This window comes from Paroedura picta, chromosome 7 (assembly GCF_049243985.1).
Source record: "Paroedura picta isolate Pp20150507F chromosome 7, Ppicta_v3.0, whole genome shotgun sequence".
Classification (NCBI taxonomy): domain Eukaryota; kingdom Metazoa; phylum Chordata; class Lepidosauria; order Squamata; family Gekkonidae; genus Paroedura; species Paroedura picta.
Window position 1 is genome coordinate 30,713,140 of NC_135375.1, and position 17,462 is coordinate 30,730,601.

The 17,462-nt window shown below is 41.2% G+C and overlaps 1 protein-coding gene across 3 annotated transcripts in view; it reads left to right on the top strand.

Moving 5' to 3' along the window:
• The first annotated feature begins 375 nt into the window (after positions 1–375).
• Positions 376–17,462, top strand: part of ERBIN (erbb2 interacting protein) — a 92,305-nt gene continuing 75,218 nt past the window's right edge. For all 3 annotated transcript variants that reach the window (XM_077347267.1, XM_077347269.1, XM_077347268.1), the window contains exon 1: positions 376–1,068. The gene's annotated coding sequence lies outside the window, so the exon portion shown is untranslated. The remainder of the gene's footprint in view (positions 1,069–17,462) is intronic.

Here is a 17,462-nt window from a genome sequence, read left to right on the forward strand (position 1 = left end):
TGCTCTTCACAACTGCCCTTCGGAGCAGGGTCATTGGCTGTTCGTGCAAGTCCCTCTCTCCGGATTGGCTAAGTCGCGCTGCCGCTCGCCTCGCCAATTCCAGACTTGTTGTCTGGCTCTCGGCTGAAGTCTGAAGGGAAAAAGAGTGGAGCCGCGCGCTGGGGCCGGCGGAGAGTGTCAGTCAGTCACGCCTGGCTGTCTGGGCGGCGCTGCAGTGTCTCCCCCTGGCCTGGGCGGCGGCAGCAGCAGCAGTAGCAGCAACAGCAGCAGCAGCAGCACGAGTGGTAGTGCAAGGAGGAGAACTGCGCCCGCCCGGCCGGCCTCTTTCCCCTGCTCGCCGCCGCCCTTGTCTCTGGGGACGCCGAGGAGGCACCTCAGCGAGCCACTCGCCGGCGCCCAGAGCGAGCGGGGCGGGAAAGAGGCAGGAGGCGGCGTTGGAGAGAGAGGGAGGGGGAGACCGGGGGAGGGGGGGAAGGACTCAGCCGCGGAAGGCTTGTTGCTGGTCTCTGCTGCTCGCCTCATGCCCCTGGGGGCGGCGCGGGGCTGCGACAGCCTCCCAGGCCCGGCCTAGCGAAGGGGGCCGGCGGAGGGCGCCTGTTTCGGGGAAGGCGAGGGAAGGGAGGAGGCCGGGCCGAGGCGCAGGCATTGCGGCCCCGCGGAGGCTTGTTGCTCCCCGCCGAGAGGGAGGAAGTGGCTTCGCTTCAGCCGGGACCGGGCGGCGTTGGAGGCACCTGAAGCCGCATCGCGTGACGGCGGAAAGAGGAGCCCGGGCACTTGAGACCCGCCTTCGCCCGCCCGCCCGGTGCAGAGGAGAGGAAAGGGAAGGGGAAGAGGAAGAAAGCGGGGGAGAGAAGCACGCACGCCCCCCCTCCCCGCCGCCGCCATCCGCATCCTCCGGGCCGTGAAGCTTGCTGCATTCTCTTCTCGCCGCCCAACGCTGTTGCATGCTTTTGGTTTGCTCGACTCGGAAGAAAACTTGGTTTGGATGTAAAGCCTCCTTGGATGGTGGAGGTGGTGAGAGATCCCGGAGCAAATGGAGGAAATCCTGGCGCCCCAAGTGTAAGATAGGTAAGGGGTGTGTGTGTGTGTGGGGGGGGGGGGGGAATTGTGTATGTGTGTAACATCGCTCACAAAAACCTCTGGTGGAAAAGATTGCAGTGGAGAGCGAGTTCGTACTTCATTTTGAGACCGTAGTTTGACTTCTGCTGGCTCTCTCTTTTCAATTTGTTTTTGGATGCTTTTCCGGATCGTGAATTCGGTTTCCCGTTTCGTAATGTTTTTGCTTTTTTTTTTTTTGTTTTGGCTTTTGCTTCTTATTCCCCTTAGAGGAGGACTCTAGGAGAGTCGGTTTTTAAAATAAAGCTTCTTAAACAGAAGTTTCTTTGTTCCACAGGAGAAGGTATTGAAGTGAAACTGCCTAATTATGCATTCGCGATCTTAAAACATGTCGTCTGTAGAAACAGTTGCAGAACCGGTAACTTTCTTTCTTTCTCCGAGAAGGTTTGGAATCGGATTGATTAAATAGTTACTATTCTCTTCTGTAGATGAAAAGACTTCTTCCGTGGAGGCTGGTGTATTTCTTTTACCAGTTTTCGCCTGACTTCTTAGATCAATACATAATTTTGAAAATGGGGTTAAAAATTCTTTAAAGCCAGATGGCTCCCTGCCCCCCCCCAACCTGTGTAGTTCAAAGGTGTTTGGGCACTGAAGGCATTTTGCTCACATTCCCATAAATCATGTATTAAATAGTGCTGAAGTCATTTGGTAATAGAAGCTGAACTTTATTTGCAAGCTTGTATCCCTTCAGTGAGTTTATGTTACCAGTTCTTTCCCAGTAGTATCCAGAACTGACTAGCTGGTTTATGCTTATTATCTTTTGACTGTAAATTTAAGTCTTGATGTCATTGGTAAACGGATGTTGAAGCTACAGAATATTTTCCTCCTTAAACATTTTCTTTAAGATTGGATAGGTTTCTGGGTTAATGCAGCATAATACCTTATTGGTTTGTTTCTGAAGAGATACAAGATTTTCAGATGTATGTTGCTATATAGAACACATTTGTCAAAATGGTTAAACTCTTTGTGGTTTGAATAACTATAACTCAACTATCTTCACTGGAGACTCAAACTTTCATATTTTGATTTTTATGATCAAGTAGTGTGAACAGAGGTCAATTTCAGTTGATTAAAACTGGATTCATCAATCAAAAACGTGTAAACTCTCTTAAACTGTGAACACTATCCTTAGAGGCACCAGAAAAAGGTTACTCTTGGCCATCTGAGAGGACTGGAGAGAATAGATGGCGGTCGACTTCAGCTTCCTTATAAGGCTTATGCTTGGCAGAAAAGCAGTGAAGTCTAAATAGAGTAAGCCTTTCACAAAGAATAATCACTTCCAACACAACTTTTATTCCCAGCACTGATTCCCAACGGAATAAAATGCATCATTGTCAGATCTATGGAGCCATGTACTATAACATTTTTGTTTCTTTTGAACTTTTTGGTGTTTCCAGATATAAATAATTTTCTAAACTTAAAAAATTTCTTAGCATAACTGTAGATAAAGACTTTTCAAAAGAAGCGAGGATTACATGGTATGTGTGGAATAGTGGCATGAATGGGTTGTTACAACAGTTTAGAAATGTGTTGTTGGGATTGTTGTTCTTGTCACATCAAGTTAATCTGAGTTGCTCTTTTTGTTTAGTTGGTTCAGAGCCTGCCTATTGGGTGTGTGCATGTGTTCTGTTTCATCAGCTGCGTGTAGAAGGTTTTACAAGTTTGTCTTGCAAATGTTCTTTCTTTCCGTATACCTGTTTACAGCTTTGCCTATATATGTTTTCTCATGATCTGATTGTGTTTTGTGACCAGCTTGAGTTTTGGAAGTATTAACTTGCTAAAGTTGTGGAAAGTAGTTACTAGAGAAAGTAACTGTGTGCACACTGAAGGTCTTTGGTGGTACTCCTTGTAGTATAATTTTTCTAACCTAAAATGGTGGCTAATTTTTGTAAAAGATTAACTTCCATCAAAATTTTAAACCCTACTTACCACTGTAGAGTTCTGTTTCCCTAAGGAAGCATTTTCAATAGTGTTTGTGTGCATAGTTTTGTAGAATTCCTGCTCAGATTTTTAATAATCAGATTTTGAAATATAGTAATTAATAATTGGACCATAAGGAAGGCCGAGCGTCAAAGAATTGAGGCTTTTGAACTCTGGTGCTGGAGAAGACTCTTGCGAGTCCCTTGGACTGCAAGGCGAACAAACCGGTCAGTCCTAGAGGAGATCAGCCCTGACTGCTCTTTAGAAGGCCAGATCCTGAAGATAAAACTCAAATACTTTGGCCACCTCATGAGAAGGAAGGACTCCCTGGAGAAGAGCCTAATGCTGGGAGCGATCGAGGGCAAAAGAAGAAGGGGACGACAGAGAATGAGGTGGATGGATGGAGTCACTGAAGCAGTAGGTGCAAACTTAAAAGGACTCCAGGGAATGGTAGAGGACAGGAAGGCCTGGAGGATCATTGTCCATGGGGTCGCGATGGGTCGGACACGACTTCGCACATAACAACAACAACAACAACAACAAATTAATAATACATACAGACAGGCTCAGAATGAAAATTTAGTTCCTCAATATACTATTTCAACATACACCACTTTGGTAAAAATTGTGAAGCAATCAGATAAATAAATGATAACCATCTCTATTCTTCCATGAGTCATGTTGAAATTGGGCAAAAACAGTAAATCTATACAGTTGGTGCTATAGTGCCAATAAAGTGTAATTGAGTAGGCAGTTAAAGCAAGATTAGCCAAAACAGTAATCTTGTGGCTGTTTTTATGGTGGCAGGTTTTTCTCACAACTTCAGTAAGAAATCTAGTTATTTGGTTAATTAAAATTGCTTTATGGACGTCATCCTTAAAAGCCAAAATTGCCCTGTATGATTTTGATAGTTGCGTAATAGCCTTTCATGAGGCAGGCAGATCCTTACAGCTGTATGAAGAGTCATCCTCATTAGGAATACTCATTGTCCGTCTTTAGCTAGGCTGAACTATATAAGTAATCTGGTTTCTGTTGTTGGATCCCATATTAGAGTGGGGAAAAATATGCAAATGAATATGTACAATATTCCAGAACTGCATACATCCAACACCTGTCACTTCAAGCTCTGTCATAATCAGAAATTGAGTGTTGATGTGGTATTCCTCTCTTAAAGTTGATATTGTCAGCTGTTTTGATTGGTGGATGAAACATGGGCATAACTAATCAGAGTTGATGCCAGAAGTGCTTTCTAGAATGTGTAAATCTAAGCAGAATGAGATAACTTCACCAAGGCTTGATGTAATGACTTTTAGGTTTCATTCTCTGGGGAGCAAAATAAATGACATATTGGTACTTGTAGTTGAGTTGGAATAGCAATTATTTAAAGTACTGGACATTTAAAAGAGTGTTTTATGGCAATCTGCAAGGCAGTTTGTCTTACTTTTTTCATTGAATGTCCTGCTTTGTTTACCACTGTTAAGGTAGGTAAGGATGATCTCTGAAAGAATTAGGACATTCTTAGTAATCTTCCCTGAACTGGGTAGCCGTCTTCTAAAGCCACCAGAGTATATCGGAAGTTTTATTAAGGAAGAACCATATTTTCAGGAAGGATTTTAGAAGTACACATAGTAGTGCTGAAAAAGTAAGGATACAGAGCTGAATTTTTTTTAGTGTTTTTTGTTTTTATTTTTTTGCTTTTTTGTTTTTATGGCTATTGTTTTAAATCTTGTGAGCTGTCTTAAGTGTAGGAAGTTGGATGAAGGTATTTATTTTGTTTTTAGTATGTATATTTTCTTCAGTTAACTTCTGTTCAGTTGTTAAATATGATTGTCAACAGTGATTCAGTAAATAAAAGCATAAAGTTGTATTAGTAAACATGTTTGTGAAAATGATAAAACTGTGTATTCCAAGGCCCTGAATGTGTGAATGAATAACATGTCACAACATGGCTGACTTAAGCTTTAAACTTGGGTGAGTTGGCAAGAAAGGGTAGCTTGAGACTACAGTGCCCATGCTCACCTTTGAGTGTTGGCATAATTTGTTTCTAGCTTCTCAGGTATTGACACAGGCCTTTCTGTTTTATACCCACTATATATATCCTTTGAAAGGGAGATGGTATGCATTTTCTCTCCAAACTGGAATCGATTGCACTGTACAGTGTTCATGTTTACAGTCCTACTTTTGAACGGAAGTGCAAAACAGAGCTTGCTCGTTCAGGTTGTGGTTTGCTCTGAAGCGGAAGTCACTAATTGAGCATATGACTGGCAAGGGTGGAGATGCTTGGTGAAGAGAGCCTGCAAATATGGAGCTAATTTATGTAGTGCTAAACAGTGGTTTAGTATTACATTAGAATCTTGCCTTTAGAGGTAGAGACTTGAGTGACCATGGATGGAGGCCAAGGCTACATTTTAAAAATGTTAAACTTTTATATCCTAAGTGCATTTCGCTTAAAATCCTGTTGTTCAACAGGAAAAAAGATATGACATGCCACTAGGGCCATATGTGGATACCATCACACTATTTCCCTTATTTCATCACTTCTCGATGAAGAATGAAATAGCTTATCATTTCATGAATAAAATGTTAAACCTACAACTGAATAATTGTGGTAACTGTTTGCTACATTTGTGCATGCTGTTAAATTGGCATTCCTGATATTAAATATGTAAAATGTAAATGCCAGGTACATGTTGCATATCTACTCCTGGAAGCCCTGATTGGGCTATAGCTCCCTCGTGTTCTGTATTCTTTACTCAGGGAAGCACGTGTCATGACAGTGGTGTAGTACAGGGGTAGTCAAACTGCAGTCATCCAGATGCCCATTGACTACAATTCCCATGAGCTCCTGCCAGTGAATGCTCATGGGAATTGTAGTCCATGGACTTCCTGATGGCCGCAGTTTGACTATCCCTGGTGTAGTGAATGCAACTGCCATGTTAAAGGTGATGCTGCTATGAGTATAGCATATAGGGCTGAATCCAAAGCATCATTTCAGAGTAATGCTGGTGGAACAGGACTTTACAGGCTCTCTGTTCCTGCTGCAGCTCACAGAGCACTCAGAAATTTTACAGTGTTGGGGCAAAGTGAGAGTATGCAGTAGAAGAGAGGGAGAAATCTATGACATCATGCTCTTCCTCCTTCTGCCGACACCTATTGGGTTTGCTACTGTTAGGTCAGAAGAAGCATACATTTCAGATTGTTCCCTGGTATTATGATTTTGTTAATCTATAAGAGATTATTGTTAAACATGCAGAATGGAATAGTTTTTATTTTGTCTACATAGCACCACAATTCCAATCACAAATATCTATGTTAACAGGAGCATTGTTATTCACTAGAGTCCAGTGGGACCTCAAAGACTAACAACATTTTTTGATGGGATATGAGCTTTCAAGAGTTACTGCTCATTTCTTCAGGTACAACTAGAATGTGAGTGTCTGCCCTATAGGAAAGTGGAGTGATTTCAGATGCCAAAGTACATTAGCAGGCAAATGATAATAACAGGTGTGATTGCATTAGGTGTGGCATGCAGAGAGGTAGTAGGCATGGAGAAATCAGCACTGATAATGAGGCAGGAAACCTAGGTCTTGATTCATTCCAAGTATATGCATTATCTTGAGCTTTCTTATAAGTTTCAATTTAACAATTTCTTTAATCTCTCTTTGAAATTCTTTTATAAGATAAACTGCTTTTAGGTCAACAACTGAATGTCCCAAATATTTTCCACTGTTTAAGAAATCAAAATCAATTAAAAAATAAGAAAATAGAAAATAAGAATTCAGATGTATTACATCTGACTAGTCAATATTAATTTTTTCGTTCATTTATTCCCTCTTATATTCATATTCCTTGATTTAAAGGTGGATTGCATGTTATTGTTTTGGTTTCTATCCAACTAAAAACTGATTAGGAATCTTAATATTCTATTAGCTTCTGTTTTAATGAAATAATCTTAGAAGTAATGCTTCCCCAGCTTGGTCTGTGGTAGGTTATTAGGACTTTTCCAGCCTTGTGTTTTTGTGTTGGTACTAGTGTGCCCATTGAATTCTGTCCAGATGTTATCATGTGTTTGGAAGCAGTTTATTAGTGTGCTTAAAGCTGTTCTGTAGAGTAGAACTGGAAGTTTTTCTTTAGATGTCTTGTCCCAACAGTCAGTGTACAAGTTGTACTTGTGAGCACTCGTTGTTTGCTTGCTGAATAGCAAGGCATATTAGCCAAGCAATACAAAAGGAAAAAGGAAGAAGGTGGTGAATAAGATACCCTGAAAGAAAAGGGAGCTGATGGGTAGGAGAAACTGATAGGAGAAATTAATGCCAGAGATAAAAGTTAGTAGGGTTGAAGGAGGAGGCAAGATTCTAAAAACCTGATCATCCCCTGGTCAAGACTTTGAAACTGATACCACCTCCATTATCACTCATTCTTTATATTACTTTTCTTTATGCAAATGGGCCTACATATGGTAGTGTGTCATGCTGTTTTGGATTTTGATCATTTAGAAGATAAAAAAATCTTTTCTTTAATCGAAAGGTGAAAATATCAGGTACCCTTTTGCTTAAATGCCTAAAAACATTGTTCTTGGAAAGAACAAATCTTGGTCAAGCTGTTGTTGGTACGTTGAATTTTCAAACCTTCTGTTCACAAAACTTTGTTAGTAGGTACAGTGCTAAAAGATTTGTTTCTTGTTTTTGCTGTAGCAGAGTCCCATGGTTATTCCATTTGAAACTGTAATCGCGCTACAATTAATCCATACAATATATTTTCAAAAACAGTGGGTGATTAATGATGATTCTTATAGGAGGATGCATGCAAATAAATACTGTGGAATACGAACCAGAGGAACCAGTCCTTAAATAATCCCATGCAGCAGAGAAGAACTGTTCCCTTGTGGTAATATTAAGGTTATACTTTAGAGAACCTGTTTTCTATGCAGAAACAAACATTCACATCTTGAACACAATAAAACTGTGGTGGTGGTACGTGCTATCAAGTTGTAGCTGACTTATGGCGACCCTGTAAGTTTTTCAAGGTTAGAGACATTCGTAGGTATTACCTGTCTTGTGTAGCAACCCTGGACTTCCTTGGTGGTCTCCTATCAAAATACTAACCAGGGCTGACCCTGTGTAATGGGGCTGGCATAGGCCATCCAGCTCAGGACAGTAAAACTCTAGCCAGGGAATTTGTCCAGCATACCCAAATTGATTTGCATAGCTAATTGCTTTCCTGTGGCTATTGGCAACACGGCTCTTTGAGTCGGATGCCTGTTCAGAATCTGACGAGTGAAATTGAAGGCCTAGAAATATTGTCTGTACTGCATACTCCCTCGTCTGTGAGTTAAGGGCCAGATTAGATGTGGGGATGGAGATGTAACATTTCCAGAACTTAAAGCCAAGAAAGAAGTGGAAATGCTTGGGGAACGGGATTTGAAATGCAAGGAATATTTACATCAGCTCCAAACATATTTTACTGCTTTAACAAAACAAAATGCATAATTTGTAACTTTATTAAACTTAAAATTACATATATTTAATTTAAATTTATAAAATATATAATTTATAAATTTTAAATTATCTAACTTAGGACTTTTATTAAATTTAAAATGATAAATGCTTTATTTTTCTACAAGCAAATTTCTAATATTTCCAGTATTAGAGGCTATTCTGTGCTGCCTAAACAACTAGTTTAAAAAGTCACCAGGGGAAGGCAAGCAACAACTGGTAAGTAAAAGAAGACAAAGTCATATGTTCCTTTAATGAGAGTGACAGCACTCTACAGGTGCAGGAATATATATTGAATTTGAATACTTTGGCTGCCTGTAATATTTACAAGACTTTTTGATGCTGTGGACTGTCCTATAGAATAATCATACTATTTTTTTTTGTGAATTAAACCTTTTAAAAAGCATTCTACTCAAGATGGACAAGTGAATGGGTGAAATTGTCTAGTAGAAAAGAGCGAAAGTCCAGTAGCATCTTAAAGGCCAACACAATTTGTGGCAGGGTATGAGCTTTCATGAGTCACTGCTCACTATTTCAGATGGGATTGTTCAATTCAGTAATTGTGCCATCAGAGTGGATATGAGGACAGAGTTGGCAGCTTGGTTTGATGCAGGCCATGGTCACAGAGTCTATGTTAGGAAGGGTATTGCTGTAGGTGAGAAGTTGTCAAGGGTTAGTAGGATACTGTCTGAGCAAGAAAACATTTGCCTCTTGTGAGAAGGGAATATTTTCCAACATAGACTATAGATCCTTAATGATGCTTTGGATGCCTGTAATATGTACCAGACTTATTGATGTGGTAAACTGACCTAAAGGATGATATTCATACTAATTTTTTGTAATTGAAATATTTTAAAAACATTCCACTAATTCCAAAACATCGAAGAGCTTTTTCTCCATTGCTGCCGCCTCATTTCCAACTTTTTATTGATTAGGTTTACCACTCTAATTCATGTTGCATAATTGCTTGAACCTTGGCAATTTCTTGATCCTTTATGTGGAAGTTGTTTGTTTGTTTTATTTTTTTGTGTACATTCCAGAGGATAGTATGTATTAATTCCTTTTTCTTATCTTGTAATGTATAGTTTTGATTCATTCCTCATTCCTCAGTGTTCTAGGACAAAAGTGTAGAACTTCGTTGGTGTAGTAGTTAGGTACTTGGACTTCTGATTTGGCGAACTGGGTTTGATTCCCTGCTCCACCACATGAGGACAGCTGAGTGACCTTGGATTCGCCACAGCACTGATAAAGCTGTTCTGACTGAGCAGTAATATCAGGGCTCTCTCAGCCTCACCTACCTGAAAGGATGTCTGTTGTGGGGAGAGGAAAGGGGGAAGGCGATTGTAAGCTGCTTTGAGTTTCCTTTGGGTCAAGAAAAGCAGCATATAAGAACCAACTCTTCTTCTTCTGAGGGCCAGATCTGACATAATTGTCACTTTGTTGGACTGGGCCATGGGTGCCATACAATTTAATGCCAGGTACCAGAGAGATTTTACCACTGACTGTGATCCATAACTCTTCTCAATAGAGCACAGGGCAAAACCGGTGTGGCTCAATGGCTAAAAAGGAAAATGGGATTTTAAGCTATTGTTTAAAAAAGAACTATAGTGTCTAGATCGTTCAAAGTGATGATATTGCTTTACTCTGCTGTGGTTAGATCTCACTTAGAGTACTGTGGTCAGTTTTGGGTACCACAATTGAAGAGGGATGTAGACAAATTTGAGTGTGTCCAAAGGAGGGCAACAAGGATGATGAGCGGTTTGGAGACCAAGTTTTATGAGGAAAGGTTGAGAGAACTTGATCTACTTAGCCTGGAGAGAAGTCAACTAAGAGGTGATATGATAGCCATCTTCAAGTACTTGAAGGGCTGTACTACAGAGGATGGAGGAGAATTGTTTTCTGTTGCCCTAGGGGCAGACCAGACCAATGGGTTGAAATTCATTCAGAAGAATTTTTGGTTAAACATCTGGAAGAAGTTCCTGATAGAGCAGTTCCTCAGTGGAACAGGCTTCCTTGGGAGGTAGTGGACTCTCTTTCTTTGGATGTTTTGAACAGGCTAGATAGCCATCTGATAGAAATGCTGATTCTGTGAACTTAGGCAGATTGTGAGTGGCTGGGCAGGAAGGGTTAGTGCTTGGCTCTTGTGGCCCATTCTTGCATGCCCAGGGAATTGCTGATCACCACTTTGGGTTGTGATGTGAATTTTCTCCAGGCCACACTGGCCAGGTATTCTGGTTTTCTTGGCGGTTAGGCATCATCTGGGCATGAAATTCAGATCACTTTGAGTGGGCAACTAGTTGTGAGTTTCCTGCATTGTGCAGGGTGTCGGACTAAATGACTCTGGAGGTCCCTTCCAACTCCATGATTTTATGATTTCTCCCCTCTCCTGGTTGCCAACTCCAGGTTGGGCAATCCCTGGAGATTTGGGGAAGGTCTGTGTTTGTGGAAATAATTTTTGGACCGCATGAAGTCCTAGTCCCAGAATTGGAGATTCTGCCTCCAAGGAAGTGTAGGTTGTTCTCTGATCTGGAGTCTTATTTTATGTTAGGTGGTCCAAAGCATGACCCCCGAAGGAAAGAAGCTTAAGAAACCTCAGGATGCTACACTCTAAAACAAGCTTTATGGCATCCTGAATCACACACACCTAGGTTTTGCAAAGGGACGTAAACTATTGTCAGGATAAAAAACCTGGTTCAGGCATCAGAAGAATCAAAAGGAAATATCTCAAAAACACATTGAATTGTATTGATGTGCTAGATGCTGTGTATCTCTTCTGTATTCTATATCAAGATTTGGGGCACTGCAACTCCTGTACCCCATATTTACTCAGGTTGAGTGAGTGTGAACAGTTGAGTGTCACCCAGTAAGCTTCCATGACAGAGTGAGAACTTGAACCTGGGTCTCCAAGGGCCTAATCCAACACGCTGACAAAGCAGATGAATTTTTTAGGGAAATGGGTTGTGATCCAGTAATAGTGTTTGCATTGTATGCAGGAGGTCCCAGGTATAGTCAGTGGCATTTTCAGGTAAAAAGATCCAAGTTTTTCCTGATATGAAAGATTACTGTGAGGACCTAAAGAGTCACTTTTAGTTACATGATACAGTACTGACTCCAGTAGTGTCTGATTCGGGATACGGCAGCTTCTGAGTTTTCTCCATGCTTGGGATTACAGGCTCATAGTAAAGTCCACAAGAGTAGCTGTTTTTGATTGATGAAATCAAAATAACGGTCTTGTGGCATTTTAAAGACTAGCAGATTTATTGTGTCATAAGGTTTTGTTCAGTAGATCTCACTTTCTTAGGTGCATGAAGAATTATCCCCAGTTGGCACAGATACATATACAATGTATCTCGTGTATTTTGCATTTCATGGTCTTTGTGCCCCACAGTTTCCTATGATTTGTATATTTGTGTGTGTGTGACATTTACCAGCTGAGAAGTTATTACACTGGGCATCCAACATAGGTTTTGAAAGCTTAAGTTATAATCTATTTGCTGGTCTTTAAAATGCTGCAAGATTTTTTAAACATACAGAAGATTATCTCCTTTTTCTGGATCTAAAGATACTGAACATACAAATGTAGGCATTAGTGTTGACTCTCGCCCCTTAACATATATCACATGCAGCGTTTCCGAGTTCTACCTGTTTTCAAAATAGTATGGTAAAACGTGTGTGTGCGTGCCTGAGTGTGTGTGAACTTTTGGTAAGCCTGTGTGGAGCTTCATTCTATAGAAATGTTATCAGTTTACCAAATTAATGGCTAACAATTATGCCCAGCACACAGCTTCCATTTTGGGTGCAAATGTTAAATTGCCTATGGCACACTTTTAAAGACTTTTTATATGATTTTTGTTCATTTCCCCCTCTTCTTAATACAAGATAAATGCACAACTAGAACTTCCTTTTTCCCTGGGAGAGCTGAGCAGAAATGTAATGACTTGTCATTCATTAATGAGTCTGGGAGTTTGAGTCCATGTTTCTGCTTTTGTCATTATGTTTGCACCACAAATTAGAGGACACATTCTCTGTGTGTTTTATTTGGAACATTTTGTGTCACCTTTCTATAAAATGTGATCAAGATGGCTCATCCAATCTATCCAAAATATAAAAATATAAAATGCAATCAATTTTAGGCGAACTAAAATTGTGGATAACATTTGTATTCAAAGACATTTCAGAATGTAAAAGTAGCTTTAAAAAATTGACATGTAAAGGAGGAACTGCACAAACTCTTATGAGTCAGCTTCGTGTAGTGGTTAGAAGCATGGACTTCTAATCTGGCAACCTGGGTTTGATTCCGTGCTCCCCCACATGCAACCAGCGGGGTGACCTTGACCTTTTCACAGCACTGATTGTAAGTTTCTGCAACAGAGTCCTTGGATCATCTCAGAGTGCAAGGATGCTCCTAGTGGTGCTCTCTGTTCTATTTTTCATGTTTAATGTCTAGCTTTAAAAGGAAGCTAATTTGCTAGGGAGAATTCTAAAATTCCAAGTTTGTAAGGATAAATGGAAGAAGTCATTTAAAATTCAATAGCTGTAATTACTTGGAAGCTTTTGTATATCTTACAACTTGTGTGTTTTCCCTTTATTTCATAACAATGAGTTTTCACTCTTTCCTTCCTTCTGTCCTCTTTATACTGTTCTGTATGATGTGCAGAAAGTTATAAAATCTGTTTCTATAATATGAAATCTGTGAAAGGAAAAATATTAATTAGGGTATAATTATCACCATGACAATATATCTGTCTTCATTTTTTCTGTTTTGACACGAAACCTTAAAGAATAAGCTACTAGGGATTTTTAAAAAATCTATAACTTGGTACTCCAGGAAAGCATGTTTGGGGTCGTAATGTTTTCCTGGTATTGTATCACAAACTTCAGTGTAAACTGTCCTGAACCTCAAGGGAGGGTGTTATATAAATATAATTTATAAATGTAAAAAAAATGTGGATACAAAAATGTAAGTCAGCACGCAGTGTTCCAGAACAGATACTCATTACAAAAACCCTTTTAATTTTTTATAACCTGCCCTTCCTATATTATCAGGGTGAGTAACAACATGGATCAACAATTGATAAAATTATAACATTGTATGTAAATATTTTGAGCCTCTTGTGGCGCAGAGTGGTAAGGCAGCAGACATGCAGTCTGAAAGCTCTGCCCATGAGGCTGGGAGTTCAATCCCAGCAGCCAGCTCAAGGTTGACTGAGCCTTCCATCCTTCCAAGGTCAGTAAAATGAGTACCCAGCTTGCTGGGGGGTAAACAGTAACGACTGGGGAAGGCACTGGCAAGGCCACCCTGTATTAAGTTTGCCATGAAAACGCTAGAGGGCGTCACCCCAAGGGTCAGACATGACCCGGTGCTTGCACTGGGGATACATTTACCTTTTTATGTAAACATTCTATTTCCATACCCCCGAACTAGTTCAAGTTTAAGTTGGAGTAGGTGTATCAAATCTTTAGAGGGCAGAACTTCTCTTTGTTTGCAGTAATGAGGTCAGCACTTCTTGATGGTCCATCAGGGCCCTGACTGTAGGCTCTGTTTTGCAGGTCCTGTGGAACTGATTAAGGTCCTGCATTGTACAGGGCACTGGACTAGATGACCCTGGAGATCCCTTCCAACTCTGATTCTAGTGCCCTGATTTATTTTGGTAAAGCATTCCACCAGGTCTGGGCCAAGGCCAAAAAGTCCTGACCTGGTTCAGGTCAATCTCACCGCCTTTGAACTGGGGATCTTGAGCAGATTTTGGTTAGATTATCTTAATGATTTTTGAGGGACAAAGTCCTAAGGCAAGCACACACATTCATCTTGACCACACATTAGTCATTGCAGGAGCAGAGTTAGCTATAAAAGGACATGTAAAAGTGCCAAGTGAAGTGGCACTGATGCTCATGTAAAATTTGAAAACTTCTTAAGGCCACTGAGTGCCATCAAGGTGCAGCTGAGCTATGGCAATCCCATAGAGTTTTCAGGGCAAGGGACTTCCTTGGTGTTCTCCCATCCAGGTGCTAACCAGGGCTGATGCTGCTTAGCTTTTAGCAATATGATGAGATTAGGCTAGCCTGGGCATTCAAAGTCAGGGCAAGGCCACTAGTAGAGTAATTGGTAGAAACTCTGTGCAGAGAAGTTTATTGGTTTAATCTGTGTAACTTTGCTGGTTGAACAGCATTTTCACTAACAACATGCTTTCGCAACCAGGATTTTGTGATGGCCCCAGAAGAGTTTCACCAGTTGGGTGGAATTAAGTAGTTCACACATGCATGCGCGAGCGCGCGCACACACACACATTTACATTTTAAAAATTAGATTTTCCCAGTTGCGATGTATGGCTGTGAATTGGGCCATAAGGAAGGCCGAGCGTCAAAGAATTGAGGCTTTTGAACTCTGGTGCTGGAGAAGACTCTTGCGAGTCCCTTGGACTGCAAGGCGAACAAACCAGTCAGTCATAGAGGAGATCAGCCCCGACTGCTCCATAGAAGGCCAGAAGATGAAACTCAAATACTTTGGCTACCTCATGAGAAGGAAGGACTCTCTGGAGAAGAGCCTAATGCTGGGAGTGATCGAGGGCAAAAGAAGAAGGGGACAACAGAGAATGAGGTGGCTGGATGGAGTAACTGAAGCAGTGGGTGCAAACTTAAATGGACTCCGGGGAATGGTAGAGGACAGGAAGGCCTGGAGGATCATTGTCCATGGGGTCGTGATGGGTCGGACACGACTTCGCACCTAACAACAACAACAACAACAAAGGTTATGGGTTGCTATTTATATTGAAGATCATATTTAATTGCTCTTTTAATGAATTTGTAATGTTTTAGACCGTTTACGCACTGGAAACTTCACTGCCCCAGCTCCCATACAGGAACACAAACTGGGGGCGGATGAGGTGCACCAGGCCAAATGCTCCCCAATGTGGGTGTAGAAAGTGGTGGGGCAATCTTCCACGACTAAACCTCCAGCCTGCAGCCCAGCATGAAACCTCCAGTGCATAAATGGTCTTAATGACGTTTCATTGTTGATGCTGCTAGCCACTTGAGAAGCCTTAGCTAAGAGAGGAGATAAAAACCAATGAACTCACATGGTTCTCACATTTCAAATGGATGGAGTAACTGAAGCAGTCAGTGCAAACTTAAATGGACTCCGGGGAATGGTAGAGGGAGGAAGGCCTGGAGGATCATTGTCCATGGGGTCACGATGGGTTGGACACGACTTCGCACCTAACAGCAACAAATGACCCTACCCTCCAAAAATGGCCGATGATGGGCCTGGAGGGGATGGGAATGGGAGGGGCCCCAGCCATATAAATCCTTCCTGACTCATCATACCTGGCAGTGACTTGAGTCCAGACAGGTAAGTGGTTACATCCAGTGGGAATATCTGAGTGATGTCAGTTGTGGTGACATGTGATTTCTGGGGGTGGCAGGAAGGTGTACCCTGCTGACATAACTTCAGCAGTTTTTCGAAACCTGAAGAATGTTTCAGGGGTTTCTCAATGGTAAAAAGGCTGAGAAAGGTTGACTTACAATATACTTTCACTTACAATACCTGCTGATTCAGTTCTCTGCCCCTACTATCCTTTGAAGTCAGTAAGAAGTTAGATTACAAAGGATGACTGGCTTCCCTAATTATTTCTAAATTATATATTACAAATGTCAGGTTGCAAGACTTTTGTGGGGATCTCATCTTCCCCCCAGTTTTCTCACTGTGCCTGGTGTGGCTTCCAGGCTCTGCTGCAACCACGACCAACCACACAGGAGATAAGTGTGTTCTTTAAGCTTGCGCAAAATAAGCTCTTTTACTTTGGGGGGATTTAATCCCCCCCAGTGTATTTTTTAAGATTTCCGATTTTTCTATAAACTTCATGTCTTTTTTAAAGATTTCTGATTTTTCTGTAAACCTGGGGAGTCCCTGAAGTTTGCAGGAAAACATGTTTAATGTCATTCTGTCTTCCCAGTCTGACCGCAGATGGGAAGCCATACTTTACTTTTAGATATATAGATGACTGTATTGAAAGACAATGTCTTTTTGATGTCCTAATACATATCAGTCCAGTCTGTCTGTAATGTCTCCTAATTTGTTTGCACGCCTAATTCAAGGTGGTGCTGTTGATCTTTAAAATCATACATTGTTTGGGACAAGCATTCCTTAAGGACCACCTGTATGAGTCTGCCCAACTGCAGTGGTCATCCTCTGAGGCCCTACATTAGGTGCCATTGCTTTCTGAGGCTAGCAACACATTGCCTTCTGAATCACAACACAAGAGAGGGCCTTCTCACTTGGTGGTCCTGAAATTATGGAACTCCTTCAAGATCAAGTTCCCATGTTAGGCATTCTATATGTCATATCCTATTTCAGTGGTTTATAGGAGAGGAAAGTTGGGAGTATCTTTTGACAAGCTGAAGAAAATCTGGATTGTTCTCCACTTTCATAGGTTTTTGGTAACCAGAGGGACAAATCTTTGACTTGAGCTGAAGGTCAAGAGCCATGGAGTCCTTAGCCTATGGCCCTGAGTGACCGGAATGGCTGAAACTAGTGTAATCCTGGATTGGTGCAATATCATATTCTGTGTGTGTGTGTGTTGTAAACTGTTTCAGTTTCCCATCTATGGAAAAAAATAAAAGGTATAAATAATATAGCACTCTGAGCTCCTTGGAGGAAGAGTGAAATATACAAAATATACAAAATTACTTTACTGAGCTGGCAGTGTTCTCTGAGTGCACAGAATAAATAATATGTATTTTAAGTCATGTAAGCCACATCCTGTTGAACTACCTTTTTAGTGGTTTGAAATGATTAAATAGAAGTAGCAATAAAGTAGTCAACATTTCACAGCTACTGTAATTTTTGGTCCTGTTCTTTTTATTGGTAGCGATACCACCAGGTGGATGCAGCAAAGAGATTTTAGTCGATACTTGGTGTAGTGGTAAGAGTGG